Below are 13,988 nucleotides of genomic sequence, written 5' to 3'. Positions count from 1 at the left end.
GTCCTAATACACTGCGTGGCATAACTATAAAATCACCTTAAAATTTTTACTCATGTATTGTGGGTAAAATAAAAACGAACCACTCGTTTTTAGGGAATATAATCTATCATTTTCTGGAGAAACATTATTTCTCAACACGATTTCAGACATGGCATACTTGGTTCGTTTCTGTTTTAACCACTATACATAAGAATTGGAAATTTTAGGGTGGTTTTATAGTTATGCTACGCGGTGTATTTATGAGTGGCAGTGTATATCTGGTTCCTAAACCCAGAGTGTATTAAGTCCACTTTTACATGTTCCCCGTAGTAGACTTTCCACTGTTTCCGATAGTAAAAATTATTTCGTTCTAAGTCGTTTAGTTTTAATAAATATTGCATTAAGTCTATCACATAGGGAACTTAATGAAATGTTCACCATTTCTATATACCAAGAATTGTCCTAACTCTACTGTTCTTTTCAGGTATATATGTCCCGAAATGAAGATAATATTTCAATAGGTACCATGGTTTTAATACTCAACATACTCAAATTTTACGTCTACTTTCTATTTCCCATTTTTCAAGAATCAATCATTTCAAATTCTGAAATAATTTTAATTCAAAAGATAACGATTGCATCTCGTTGAATTCTTACCAAACGTTTCCAAAGTTACAAGATTTTGTCCACCTTTGATTTACCTTCTAAAGTTCGAAAAGTCCGACTTAACACACTCTGGGTCTGACATACGAATTTTCACTTCACAAAGAATCATCCTCGGAATGATCCACGACTCCTGACGCGCAACCGTTTCCCCGATTATCAGATCAGACTTTAATTCTTATTGGAGAACGAACGTCCCTGACATAAACTGTCCCCAGCGTCACTGTCCGATAACGAATGTACGTCATTGTTTAAATTCGAATTGTAGATTCGCGTGTGTCACGGCGGCCGAATGACGTTTGTCTTCGGCCTGGCCCCGTGAATTTATACTCTGCCGCTCGTTATCTCGCGCAGTTTGTAGCGCCGCGGACGTATTAGCCGTCAATATGTATAGAAAATCCAATGGAACGAACGACGAGGAACGTGTGACAATTATCCTTTATTTTTTTTCCACCGAGTCGAGTACAAGCTCGGCCGAAAAAGTGCGAAAATGAAAAAATAAAGGAAATGGAAAAGGTAAAAAACAAAGAATGGGGAAAACTCTGGGGACAAGGGGGTAGCACGCTGGTCCGTAGTAACTCCGAATTTCCACTCGAGCCAAAAGTATGAGAACGAATGTGTCGCCGACGGTGAGAACGAGCATTAATTAGAGGAATGAAACGCGTCGGTTTAACTGCGCTAATTTGCGGATACGGCCCGGTTCGAAGCACGAAGTTTTACGCACACTTTTTGCCACAGCTGCTCGTTAATGTCTCCGCTTCCGTATTAGATGCTGGTTCGAGAGACTCGTTTCTCCCACCTCCATCCAACTGGCCGACGTTCTAAAATTTTTTCTCACCGCTTTTCCTGAATTAACGAAATTGCCTGCTTTGAATTTGGTGGGTAACTGTGAGCAGTGATGGATTTACCATCAAAATAAAAATTCAGAGCCATATTTCTGTGGCTGTATGTAAAAACGCCACATATCAGAATTTGAAAAAAATTGAGTTTACGCATTAACCGAGTTGTAGAGTATAGGATTTATTTATTTATCACAGAAAAGTGCAGTTAATTAACGCCATTGCGTGATTCTAGCAAGTATTTAATATCGTTAAAAGTTTCGTTTGAACCTTGTTGTATAAAGACTTGATCCCATCGTTGCCTCCTCTCGAAAACCGAGATCAGCCATTCGCTGGTGGATCCCGTAAAACGATTTTCGCGTTGGCAAACTTTTTTACAAGAACCGCCGAGCGATTCCTCGGAAAATTACAGTTTTACGCGGCGGGATTTGAATGGTCTGCCGTTGAAAAGAAGTAATTAGACTTATTTCGTTTCAGTGAGCCGGGCGGGGAAAGAAGCTGCTTAAAGCGTGAGAGGAAATGAATTAGCCCTGCCCTCGCGTTTCAATATGAGAGAACTTTGCTTCTGTTTTACAGATAAATCAAACGCTTTCCCCCATTCGTAATTCATATTTTTTTTTTATTTAAAAAAAGAAGAGTACGAGTTGGAAGTGAAACGTCAAGTGGCTGTTTCGTTTGCCCTGTTGAATCGACACTCGACACCGTAAAACGATGAATGATATTTCGTAAAAACATTTTATACACTCGATGCTATCGATCGTTTATCTTCAAGAGTTTACCAAGCGGAAGGAACGTAATTATAAATCGTTGATTAAGAAACCAAACACGGTCAGAGCTATCCGTTTAAAGTCTCGATAAATATTTCACGTTATTTCGACACGTTTGAGAGCTGAAGTTTCGGCTGGATATACCCTCGTGGTTCCCCACCCTTCTCCATCGGATATGTCGATGAAAGCAATAATTGAATTCCATCGAAAAACACTGCCTGCTTTTTCGACGTTTATTCCACACTCCACACTATCAATAATCCTTCTCCCATTGCTTTCAACTTTTTCTACCGCGAACGATATCGACGAACCGATTGTCTAGAGCCCCACGTGCCAATAGACACAGACGATGAAACTTTTGAACACATTTTATGAAGGGATCGTTCTCTCGCACGAGGTATCGAGGAGGTTCAATACACCGTGCAAATGGAAAATCGTACTGGAAAGAAATGGTAGAAAAATAGAAAACTATCGATATCATCGTAGATCAGATATGCAACGAGGATGATTGTTTAAATTGGATTAACATGACGAAATTTTGAATCTTTTGTATCAATGTTCAAGCTGTAATATTGGTTAACCCATTTGCATTATTAACGGATGTACACGCAATTTTCCAAAATAGATGTAAGTCCTTGAAAGGGGTGATTTCTGAGGTATCATCCCTTTCGAAGACTTACAATATTTTGGGACCAGTGCTTCGTTTAAAACACTTAAACTAGATGGCTCAAATCAATGAAATATTAAGTTGTTTTATATACTTTCCGAGTTATTTATAATTAAATTTAATAAAAATTATTGTTCATTTTTTTTTCAAATGAAGTGAATGGGTTCACGTTCGAATTTTTTGTTCTTAGATTTCTGAATCGGTGAACGATATCGAGGCACTGAGATTCATCGTGACATGTTAATATAGGTTCGCGAAAAATTCCATTTTAGTTCGGTAAATGTTTTTTCAGCTCGAAACCCCCATCATCGAATTTTTAATGGGCAAACTCGCTGCTCCGGAGAATTAGCAGAAGATTGAAAGAAAAAAAAAATTGTGAAAAAAAGGTGTTCTCACCTGAGAGTTTGACCGCCTTGCGGCGGTCTCTTCCGTTGGGGGGCCCTCTCTATGGGGGCCCCAAGTCGTAGCACTTTTCGTTCACCAATATCCGGCGCTGTGACAGCTAGAAATTAAATCACCACCGTTAAACGACTCGTCGCGTGTCCGCGTAAAGTCGACGATCCACGTAACTACGGTTTCGACGCGCGAAGGAAATTAGGAAACTGTGGCCATTATGCTATTCCAATGATCGTACACACTTGTTCCCTGTATCGTTCGAGCCCGGAACACACTATTTACTCTCACTTTTCTCAAAAATTTCTCTGTTCACGGTTCAAGAAAGAATCCCAACACGGATTGCCGAAGGAAAATGATAACTTCCATGTTCGAGAGCTTATGTAATCGCTCGAGGGGATTGAGACGGTGCGTGGTCAGACAGTGAGCCATACCACCCGGCTTTTGCTCACTCGTGAATAATCAGAGACTGAAAGTTTCTTAATAAACTCTACGATTCTAATATCTCTAAGATCCTTTCCACGTGGTGCTTCAAAATTACGATTGCAAATTCTAGTATGGTCTGACCATCACGGGTTATTTCTACGTATAGTACCGAGGTTACGAATATTACTGCCAGTTCAGATGACAGGATTTTTAACCGATTCGAATTAATTTTGCCAAATCGATAATATAACAGCGTTCACACGGTCCGTATTTTCACCGAAAATCCAACTCTCACTTGTATGGTCAAAAAATATGTTATAAAATACCTTATTTAATCGGTTAAAACACCGAATCGTTTGAACTGGCTGTTAGAGAATCCATATCCCCGACAAAACGAAAACTTGCACCACCGTTCACTTTTATTTATACCATTCCACATCTATTCCACTATCCTGACACACGGTATATACACACAGTACGTTCGAAAAACGTACACTAGTGAGCATTAACCGGAAGGCAGCAGCAGCAGGAGTTCGTCTCGAAAAAAAATAACAAGCTCGACTAACTTCCACGGGTCGAAAGTTTCCAGAGCCGCGAGAATCACTTTCCCCCTGTGGGATTATCAGTAATCCTCGAATCATCAATTTTCCTTCGTATAAAAGAAAGAGAGAGAGAGAGAGAGAGAGCAGAAGTAGGAATCTGCACGTGGGGAACAATCTCCATTTCCTCTTACTTCCTCCCGTCACATCGCGCCTTAATCGTCTCTAAACCCGTCCCTCCACTTCGATCCCCTTTCCATCGACACACTCACCCACATATATATATATATTTTTAATCGGTTTTCCGTACGACTGAGGAGTGGCAGCCTCGGGGAATCGGCACGGTTTCCCAATTTAAATCTCGACGCTCCGTGATCGATTCCGTCGTCGCGGCAAGATCTTCGGACGTTCGGAAAAAGGCACGTCCGGAAGACGTTCGGTGACGAGTAGAAGTGGATGGTAGTGAGATGACGGATGGAAAAAGGTGGGAGGGGAGGCTGGTGGGTCCTAGCGTTGGAAAAAGGTGGAAAATGAAAGCTGAGTGTCGCGACGCTTGATGAGAGAGGATCTTTTCCCCGTTGCGCCGTGCGTTCGCCCGCGCGCGCATCGGTGGGTAGCCGTGAGATAGACCGTGGAAAAAGTGTAGCGAGAACGAACCGGGGTAATTGGACACCGGCTGGCCATATTAGAGCACGGAGAGAGAAGAGACAGACGGAGGAGGAGAGATAGTGGGATCGAAGAACGGTGTGGTCGACGTGAGAAACGCGGAGGAGTGGAAGCACGGCACGAGAGAAATAGACGGGAAACGGGGAGACAGTCGGAGGGTATGGGAGAGATGGGGAGAAAGAGAAAGAGTGAGAGAGTAGAGAGGAGGTCGAGAGTAGTGGGAGGCGTTGAACGGAGGGACAGGAAAAGAAGAAAAGTGCATCGGGAGAAGAAATGGAAGGGAAGAAAAAAACGGTCGGTGGATGGCTTCATGGGGTAAGGGGGGAAGGAGGAAGAAAAACGAGAGACAAGAGGAAAAAGAAACGAGACACCGTTCTCCGACCATTGTGCTGCTTGAAAAGAGGCCGCGAATGAAGATGAATCGCAATTAAGACGGCGAAACCGGACCGAGACAGCGGGGGTGGAGGATGAAAACTGAGTCGATCTGTGACGGTTGGTAACGATGAAAACGACGAGGAAGAAACTGATGGAACGTGTGTATTTTCAGACATAGTTGTCGATCGGGGAATACGTTTGTCGATATGGGGCCTCGTATAGGGAAATTAGTCGCGAGAGATGAAGAATGAAATTGGACGATTTAATCTTTAGACTACCGGCATTTTTTTCATATAAAAGTACCTGTTTTGACGAAAGATTTATATATATTTAAAGGGTATATATAGACTGGGTGCATCATCAACTGAACACGTACCAGTGAATGAACGTTATATATAAAAACGTATAAATTATTAAAATATGCAAATGATTAAATAGGGATTTTTTTTTCAATTTCTTGTCTCATATTCGAACAATTTTCCCGCCACTGGCTAGGAATGTTCATTTATTAAATATTGTTCATTCACTGGTGACATCTCCATATGTTCTTTTAATTCAATTAATTACACTTTTCCAGTTTTTTCAATTGAAATCTATACGTCATAAAATCTAATTTTCATGAGCCATATATTTATTAATATTATTACCATTTATAATTCGACTATAATAGTTAGAAAATCTATTAAGTGTTCATTCATTCGTGAGGTAGAATTGCACGTGGGTGTGTGTGACGAGTTAAAATGAGGTATGAGTGGTTAAGAAAGTAACGTAGTAGGAGTTTGTAAGCCAAGTAAAATTTCATAGCCATGAGGTTGAAATAAATGAAAGTATTAATTGTGTATATATATATAAGATATGCACTGGGCTGAATTTTGAGTTTTGTCACTCGTTAAAAGGGATACTGCCGGTAGGCTAAAGGTTAAGAGAGACGAAACTATTCGAGAATCTCGGTCGAAAACTGCCCTGGGTAATCTGCACGCGGTGCAGAAAAAAGTCGCAGAAACCGCGATTCTTTCACGGTGATTCCGACAGTTCTCCCGAGGACCACGACTCTATTTCAAACTTTCACTTCAAAAGACTGTCCTGGTGGATTATCCGCACTGAACAGGAGAGGGACTTCAACGAAAAATACACGTTGTACGAGAACAAAGAAGGGAAAGAAAAGTGAAACGTCGTCGAGGATGGTTGGATGAGAGCTCGAAGATCCGAGGGACCACAATAAACGCGCGCGGGTAATTTGAAATGATCTATGCTGGAAGCACTGAAACTTCGAAAGAGGGTTCGCCACCTCCCAGTATCGTAAAGGAACCTCTCGAGGGGTTCGAAGATCCTCGTGAATCCCGTTTGGGTTATGGTCGTCGCGTATATTCGTTACAGATCCAGTTCCTGATCAGTTTAGTATATATCTACCATATATTTAGTGTCTACTATGCTAAAAGTTTATTCCAGAAAATTACTAAAGAAATTATTAATTATATTGAAATTAAGACGTAAATCTTGATAGAGTGAGCTATATTTATAAGATTTAGGTGATCAGAAATTCTCCCCTTTGCTTTTCCCACATTAAAAGTTAAATTATAATTTAATTATTATTACTTTTGCACTCGTGATAATATCAACTCAAAGATGAACCGTAGATTAACCCAAATAAGAACTCTTCGAATTTCATTAATTTTTCTATTTACACGTTAAAAATCCGCAATACAGTAAATCATCGATGATTGTTCGAAGACTCCTCAGCACTGACAAGAAGAAGTCCCCAGCTGTAACTTTGTCTTTTGCTCCTTCTTGAGCATATGGCCATTAGTTTATAAAATATTCAATGTTCAGTGCCGAGGAGCCTCCGTGCATTCATCGACGATTTACTGTATTTACTCTCAAGCGATCAGAAACTGGGTTCGTACCAGTATATTCGTTAAAACGGTAATCAAAGCACGTGGCACAGAGATAAACCATATCCACCGCCGGTTTTTTTACACCCATCACTTTCCTCCCATCGCGCCCGGCCGGGGGTTTTCCACGCCAATGGCGGCGATCCGCGCGCGGAACAGGGCTTGCGCGTGAGCCCCGAGGAGGCTTGTGCCGCGCGCCGCGCGTATATACCGTTTTAGTAACGGAGCAGCGCACCGGTGCGCACCGGTGTGCATTATCTAACACTTAAAATTAGACCCCGGCGATGGCGACGGTCGAAAAGAGAGAGATACACCGCACACGTCCGTCCTCTCCCCTGATGGTTCTGTGGTCGTCTCTCTCTAGCGATTGGATGTACAAGCAGGAAGCTCACGAACGATGGATCACACTAGCACTGGATAGATCACGTGACGCGAATCTCTCGTACGAATATCTCTCTCTCTCCCCTCTAGTCTCTCGATATTTTTCCTCCTCTTTTCACACCGGTCTCATTTCGAACCGTGTCCAGAGAAGAGAGTGTGTCGGAACCGGTCACTTGGACGAGAACTTTGGTCACCATGAGACGGAAACTGAAGAGTGGTACCACGCGATTATTTCTTTCACCGGCACTGTGTCTGTGTACGTTTCTATATAGAATTTATGGGTGTTTTTAGGAATTTCTTCCGGGCTCGACGTAACTCCACGAGACTCTCTGTTACGGTCACTGGTCCCCTTAACGATAGGGTAACGTGTGTTATCGAAATATGTGTACGTGTGCGTGTGTGTGTGATCGAGGTGCCGTTTTACGAGATTACGAGACGCACCGCGTTCGTCCGGGCCGGCTGGCCGCCCGTCTCAGAGTGAATGTCTTATTAGTTATTTCTGGCCAGCTACTTCTCGTCGCTCTCTGCCTCCTACTTCGTCGTTTCTTGATCCTCTGCCCGAGCTTCCGCCCTAGTCTTTTCCTCTCTCTTGTTTCATCTGTGTGTTTCTCACTCCCTCTTTCTTCTCTTCATCGTTGCTCCCGTTCTTTCCTCGACGATTCTAGTCGAGAGCCCGTCGTTCGACCCACGATCTCCCGGTGAACGCCAATGGCAGGAGTCCTCCTCAGTCAGCTCTGACGCCCTCTTGCGAGCTACTCACGCCGTCTCGAGGATCACACTTTTTTCGTCGATCGTTGTCCTTGAACTTTACGCGGCTGGGGATCGTTTTCCTCGTCGGTGAATCACAGAAATCGCTGAGTTGCGAATGGACACCTACCTGGCGGAGCTTCTCTGCAACGTTTCTGAAGTTGCGGAGTTGAACTCTATAGGGTGCTCTGGGAGAAGCTTTGGGACTAGGGAAGGGACCCAACTGTTCGACTTTGATGGTATACAACCTACTAATGATAAATGTGAAATATTAGATCTAGACAGTCCTTAATTTTAAAGATATACAAAATTAAAGTTACGTACTTTTAAGGTGAACATAAATAACGATTCCCGATCATCTGAAATATTTTTGTTCCACTGTGTCAACGCAATATCGACAACTTTGTCTTATATTCGGTAGTATATTTTAGAGATTCGTAATTTGAATTTTTTATATCTTTAAATTTAATATTATCCAGTATCTGATGGAACTGCATGAATTCGAATATCGAATTCGAGTTCTACTGCTATTCAAATATTCGAGCAACAGCCCTGGTGTCTACACCTAATTTTTCACATATATCGTCTGGAATCGAGGTCGGAGAATGGGGCTCTTTCTTTATTTCCAATTGATTTTCCTACGTCCTGAAGTCTTTAATTCGATACCTCGTGGATATCGGTAAGAGGAGGATCAGAGACATTGATTCAAGAGGTCCTAATTTTAAAACGATTTTGCTACTAGATTCTTCTTGTCCGTGCTGTAAGTGAGGTAACTGAGTTCATCTCTCGATCCTTTAACGACAGAAGGAACGTCGAGGGGGGTCGACAGGTGATTCTTCTCCATCTCCCATGGATTATCCTCGTTAGTGGCTCGAGACGCGCCCAGAAATCAAGGGTTTTTCCTCCCCCTTTGCCTCATCCTCATCGAAAGTTCAATCATCCTCGATTCACCTGGTTACCGACGAGATTCGTTCGAAGACGCTCGAAGACGTTCTCCATCTCTACTCGAGATCCCGCGAAACTGTGAACACGGTCGATTAGCTGGAAAAGATCGAGAGGAGCTCTCCTTTCTTGAGAGTTTCGGCAACGTGGGAAAGGGAGAGGAACGCGCGCAAACCGGAATAAACGAAGACGGATTCTTTTTACGGGTGCGAACGTTTAAATTAATCTGTGAAACGTCACGTTCTCGAGTTTAGTTAACTTCTGTGAATTTGAAAGCCTTGATATACATTACTGGCCAAAAGTATGGGACCACAGCTTATGATTGATGGAACAGTAAGTCAGTATTCTGTTACGATATAAGAAAAATTACTAAATCAGTACATATATAAATCATTTCCTAATCAGTTTTAGTAAATTATCTTTATCAAATCTGTGTAGAATATTTTTTTTTGTTTTTTTAATTAGAAAATGGGGTCCCATACTTTTGACCTACAGTGTACATTCTCTTTCCATTCAGACCCCTCAAAACATTCCACGGAAGAAAATAGATTTCCGATGAAATCGTCTTCGGATCAATTTAAACTTCGCGTAATCCCCTGGAATTTACTAACGAATCGTTCCTCTTGTCCCATAGAATTATTCACCGAAGACTCATTCATTAAAAGTTTCCCTTGCCCTAGGATCTTCGAGGAGTTCAGTTCTTTGTCCGAGCATTTAGGGAATAAGGTTCCACGGTATTAACAATATTTTATTCTTTCAACTCCGTTCGATCTTTTCCATCAGACGAAAGACACTTTGCCTACAATTGCCCCGACATTCCGTCCAATAAGAGAAGAATGGAAGCGTGGACCGCTAAAGTGTGTAATCTATTGCCATCGGGGGGGAAGAAAGGGCTTAAAGATGACAAAGTGGGTACTTCGTAGTTGCGACTTATAGGTGGTACTAACGACCCGTATATCCCCCGGCTGGGGCCTCCTATCCTTTTCGAAACTCGCCGGTAATAAATGATCGAGCACCATCGTGGTTGAACGTGAAGGGTATCCTGCATACCTCGCGGGAAAATTACTTTTTAATAATTGAGACATATGATTCTCAGACATATTATAATCGGGATTTTGTGAATACCGTCCGTCACTAGACATCTTAAGGGGTAAGGTCACCTTGGAGGCCCGAAAATCATATGTCACTTTATAAAATTTTTTGGCAAAATTCAAAAATACATCTAAAAACCTGTTTCAAGAGGTTGATTCTATAGGAAATCCTCGATGAGTGTTCGAAGGCTCCTTGGCACTGATAAGAAGAGAGGGTAACACTAATTTTTTTATCAATGTCACTCAAATGCTCCCCATTTTCACAAAAATCAATAATTTGACAAATTCTTGTGTGCTTCTGTAGTAAATATCATATATTAAAAATTCTAAAACTTACATATGATTTTCGGACCACCAAAGTGGCTGTAACTCCGTATGTCTCATAAGAACATATCACTTTTGAACCTTGTACCATTCGTCCGACTCAAATTTAGCCGAAACTAGTCAGTAAACACGATGTTCTCGGTGTACGTTCGTTCGAGCAGCTGAAAAACACCGAAATAGAAATTATTAGAATGTTGCATGATCTTGCCCGGATGCTGAATTTGGCTGCACACACTCGGTGTTGAGTAAGATCATGCGCAGCTGTATGAAAACAGCTCGTGCAGCGAACGTTTACAGAATGAAAATATTTTAAAAATGTCTCTGGAATCTTCAGACATCAAACGAGCCAACACCACTGTCACAGTGGTTCAGAATAAAAATTTATCAGCTTAAACGACAAAAAATTTTGAAACATATACATTTCATTCAAATAGAAGTAGAAAATGGGCCAAATTGATTATTCTCAATATCTTTATAAAAGTTTGAATGTTTAGGGAACATTTTTTCTATTTTTAACTAAAATTGATTACATTTAAGTGTCTAAAAGAAATTTATTTCTGACCATTTGAGCTTCTAATTTTAATTCTGGACCACTATGCCCACCGTGGATGCACGGATGCAAAAGAAAAAATTAATTTCTTGACCTCACGACTGTGGCTATTTACTCAAGCAACCCGTTGAAGAATGCCCGGAATCTCTCCTTCGTGTATCGCGGCGCGAACTTACGTAATCCACCGAAGGGAGGGAGATTGTATTTTTATTTCGGCGTCGCGCGATGAAATATCGACGTGGCTGCTCTTGACTTTGTTCCCGAGCGGACACGGCGATCTATCTTCCGGTTCGATACAATATCCAGGCAGGGAAGGTGGAGGGCGGTGTTCACCAATGTTCCGAGGCCCCTGTGCAGTTTGCGGTCTCTGCAGTGAAACGCGGACGGTCTGCCCAAAATGACAGATTCATAATTAAATGCTGAATTATTATCGGTTCGACCGGGCCCGCCGCGCCATTAGTCCGAATTGTCGCGAAATTCCGTTTCACGTCGCGATTTAGTAATGCTACGGGGTTAAAATAACAGTCGCTGCATTAGAGATTCGTTTCTATTCATCGGTAAACGAGACATTGGCCGACAATTTACGCTCTACACGTTTGGAACTTCCTTGTCTGCTGATGCCTTGAGTGGTAAAAATGGAAAATTTACCATTTCAAGTAATTGGGTCATCTATCCTAGATATAAGATTTCCTAGAAATATTTTGTGCACCAGAAAGTAATGTCGTTTTTCCTTCACAAACTTATTGTAAATTTCGGCAGTAAATATGAAATATTTCGGCCATATATTAATGGCCATATGCGGCTGAAACAAATATTATTGTCATCAGAATTCCAAGCTCTATGACTGTGCTACGTCTCATTAAAAAGCGAACGTTACACCTGGGGATCTCTATTACCAACAACAATAAAGTTCGTTTCTCAATTTTCGTCACATGGAAAACGGCACTGTGGTGACGTTTCGCGATCGTCCACAAGCACAGACCATTTTGGTGATTCTGACTCACGATTCCCTAAAAATAACGTTGACAGTTACGCGTACTAACAAGACTTGCGCGACGATATCCGAATAAATCGCTCGAACGTGTCTATTATGCAACAGATAAACAAATAATCGTGTCTCTGTTGTTTCTTCAACGTGTTCGCGACCGTCCCCAAGAATTTGTCTGTCTTTCTGGCAGTCTATCGGAGAAGATTTCTTCGTGGTGTGTTCACCACTGCAACATTGATCTTGGCATTTAACGCTCTGAGTGGACGGCGAGTTCCATAGGAGAGAATTCCCGAATTCCGTTTGCTCTTTAGGGAGATTGAAAATGGATCGTTCGTTTCGACCATGCGTGGCTAGGATAGCAGGCGATTAATTAGACATAACCGTGAATAAGGTGGCGCGACGAGCCGGAAACTCAACAAGAAAATCCCAGCGAACTTTTCATCCGACGATAATAATTCATCGTTGATAAATTAATGTTTACGCCTGATATTTCCGCGGAGCGCGTTTAATCCATTCCGCGATATCGGGCCACTCGAGGTGGTGGTAGGGAAGGAAACTTTGATCGACCCCGAAATAATTTCCACGGCCACTTAACGGGATTAACGTTGCAATTTCGAGATGAAGTTTCCGTCTACCGTGGCTCATTAATCGTTTTCCCTTGAACCCGATAAAACACAACGAACCACTACGTTCGCTGATATTTCGGGCGGCCTCCATGGCTTTGAACGTTCGAGTTAATTTATCCATGGAATCTGCGTGGCTCGTGGTAGCAAAATCTTCCGAAATTAAATCATTATTCTCCTATCCAAGCGTATAGAATGATCGTTTCGCTTTTTTTTCCCCCGCGGCGTGACAGTTCGATATGTATAAATCAACCGAATTTGCGTTAGAATTTGCTCCCCGCGGATAATATATACGGCGGTTGCCGTGAGAAAAATTCGCGGACGAAGTTGACATTCGATTTATCATCGACGAGGGAATTTACTCGGGCGTCGAGGTCGACCATTGTGCAATTTCCGTGATACAACCACAAGCCCTGTCCTTTGTTCGTTCGAGCTGGTAGTGTCGTATGACCCTTTGACACGTGTTTCGTATAGTTGCATCGTCGGCAAACCGTTCCGTGGATCTTGATCGGTCGTTTTGATTCGCGAAGGACCCCAGAGAATCTTGGAAACGGGCTTCGAATGATCGCTAGGGTCGTCTAAGAGCAACAAAGACACCCTCGGGTCCTGTTGGAGACATCGTAGACAGACCTAGTCCTTTTTTGGAGATACTCTGGAATCCAATGGAAGATTTTTCAACGACCAAAGAATCGTTATTGCAAAAAATCCTCGATAATTTGTCTCTGAGAGTTGCTGGGAACAGGTACCTACAACAGAGCCACTCTGTGAGTTTTTTTTCTGATAGCCTGAGACCGATTTAGTTAATCCTTTCGTATTATTTCCGTGTGCTGTATCGATCCAGCGGCAGATTGCACCGATAAATCACCGTTTCATTCCACCGGTGAATTCTCAGACGCGAGTTTTATCGTCTGCTCCCACCTTCCCTCGATTCGTTCGATTGTTGTCGTCGTGACATCGAGCGTCTAGAATCAACCCGCGAACCGCACACGTTCCTTCGTTTCAAGCGAATTTACTCGCGAGTTTCTTCGCCTTAGCGAAGGAAAGAAGGATTTCGGGTAAATACATTTACGAATTGGGGCGCGATGGAGAGCACACGATCGTGGATCCTTTGGAAAACGAGGAGAAACGTGAAATTG

At 42.3% G+C, this 13,988-nt stretch overlaps 1 protein-coding gene across 1 annotated transcript in view; it reads right to left on the bottom strand.

Annotated features, from left to right (window-relative positions):
* Positions 1–8,071, bottom strand: part of LOC107188600 (RING finger protein nhl-1) — a 63,661-nt gene extending 55,590 nt beyond the window's left edge. The window contains exons 1-2 of the mRNA XM_015576917.1: positions 8,029–8,071; positions 3,312–3,417 (exon numbers count right to left, since the gene is read on the bottom strand). The gene's annotated coding sequence lies outside the window, so the exon portion shown is untranslated. The remainder of the gene's footprint in view (positions 1–3,311; positions 3,418–8,028) is intronic.
* Between the last annotated feature and the right edge of the window lie 5,917 nt (positions 8,072–13,988).

This window comes from Dufourea novaeangliae, unplaced genomic scaffold, assembly GCF_001272555.1.
Source record: "Dufourea novaeangliae isolate 0120121106 unplaced genomic scaffold, ASM127255v1 scaffold133, whole genome shotgun sequence".
Lineage (NCBI taxonomy): Eukaryota > Metazoa > Arthropoda > Insecta > Hymenoptera > Halictidae > Dufourea > Dufourea novaeangliae.
This window is presented reverse-complemented; position numbering and strand designations above follow the sequence as displayed.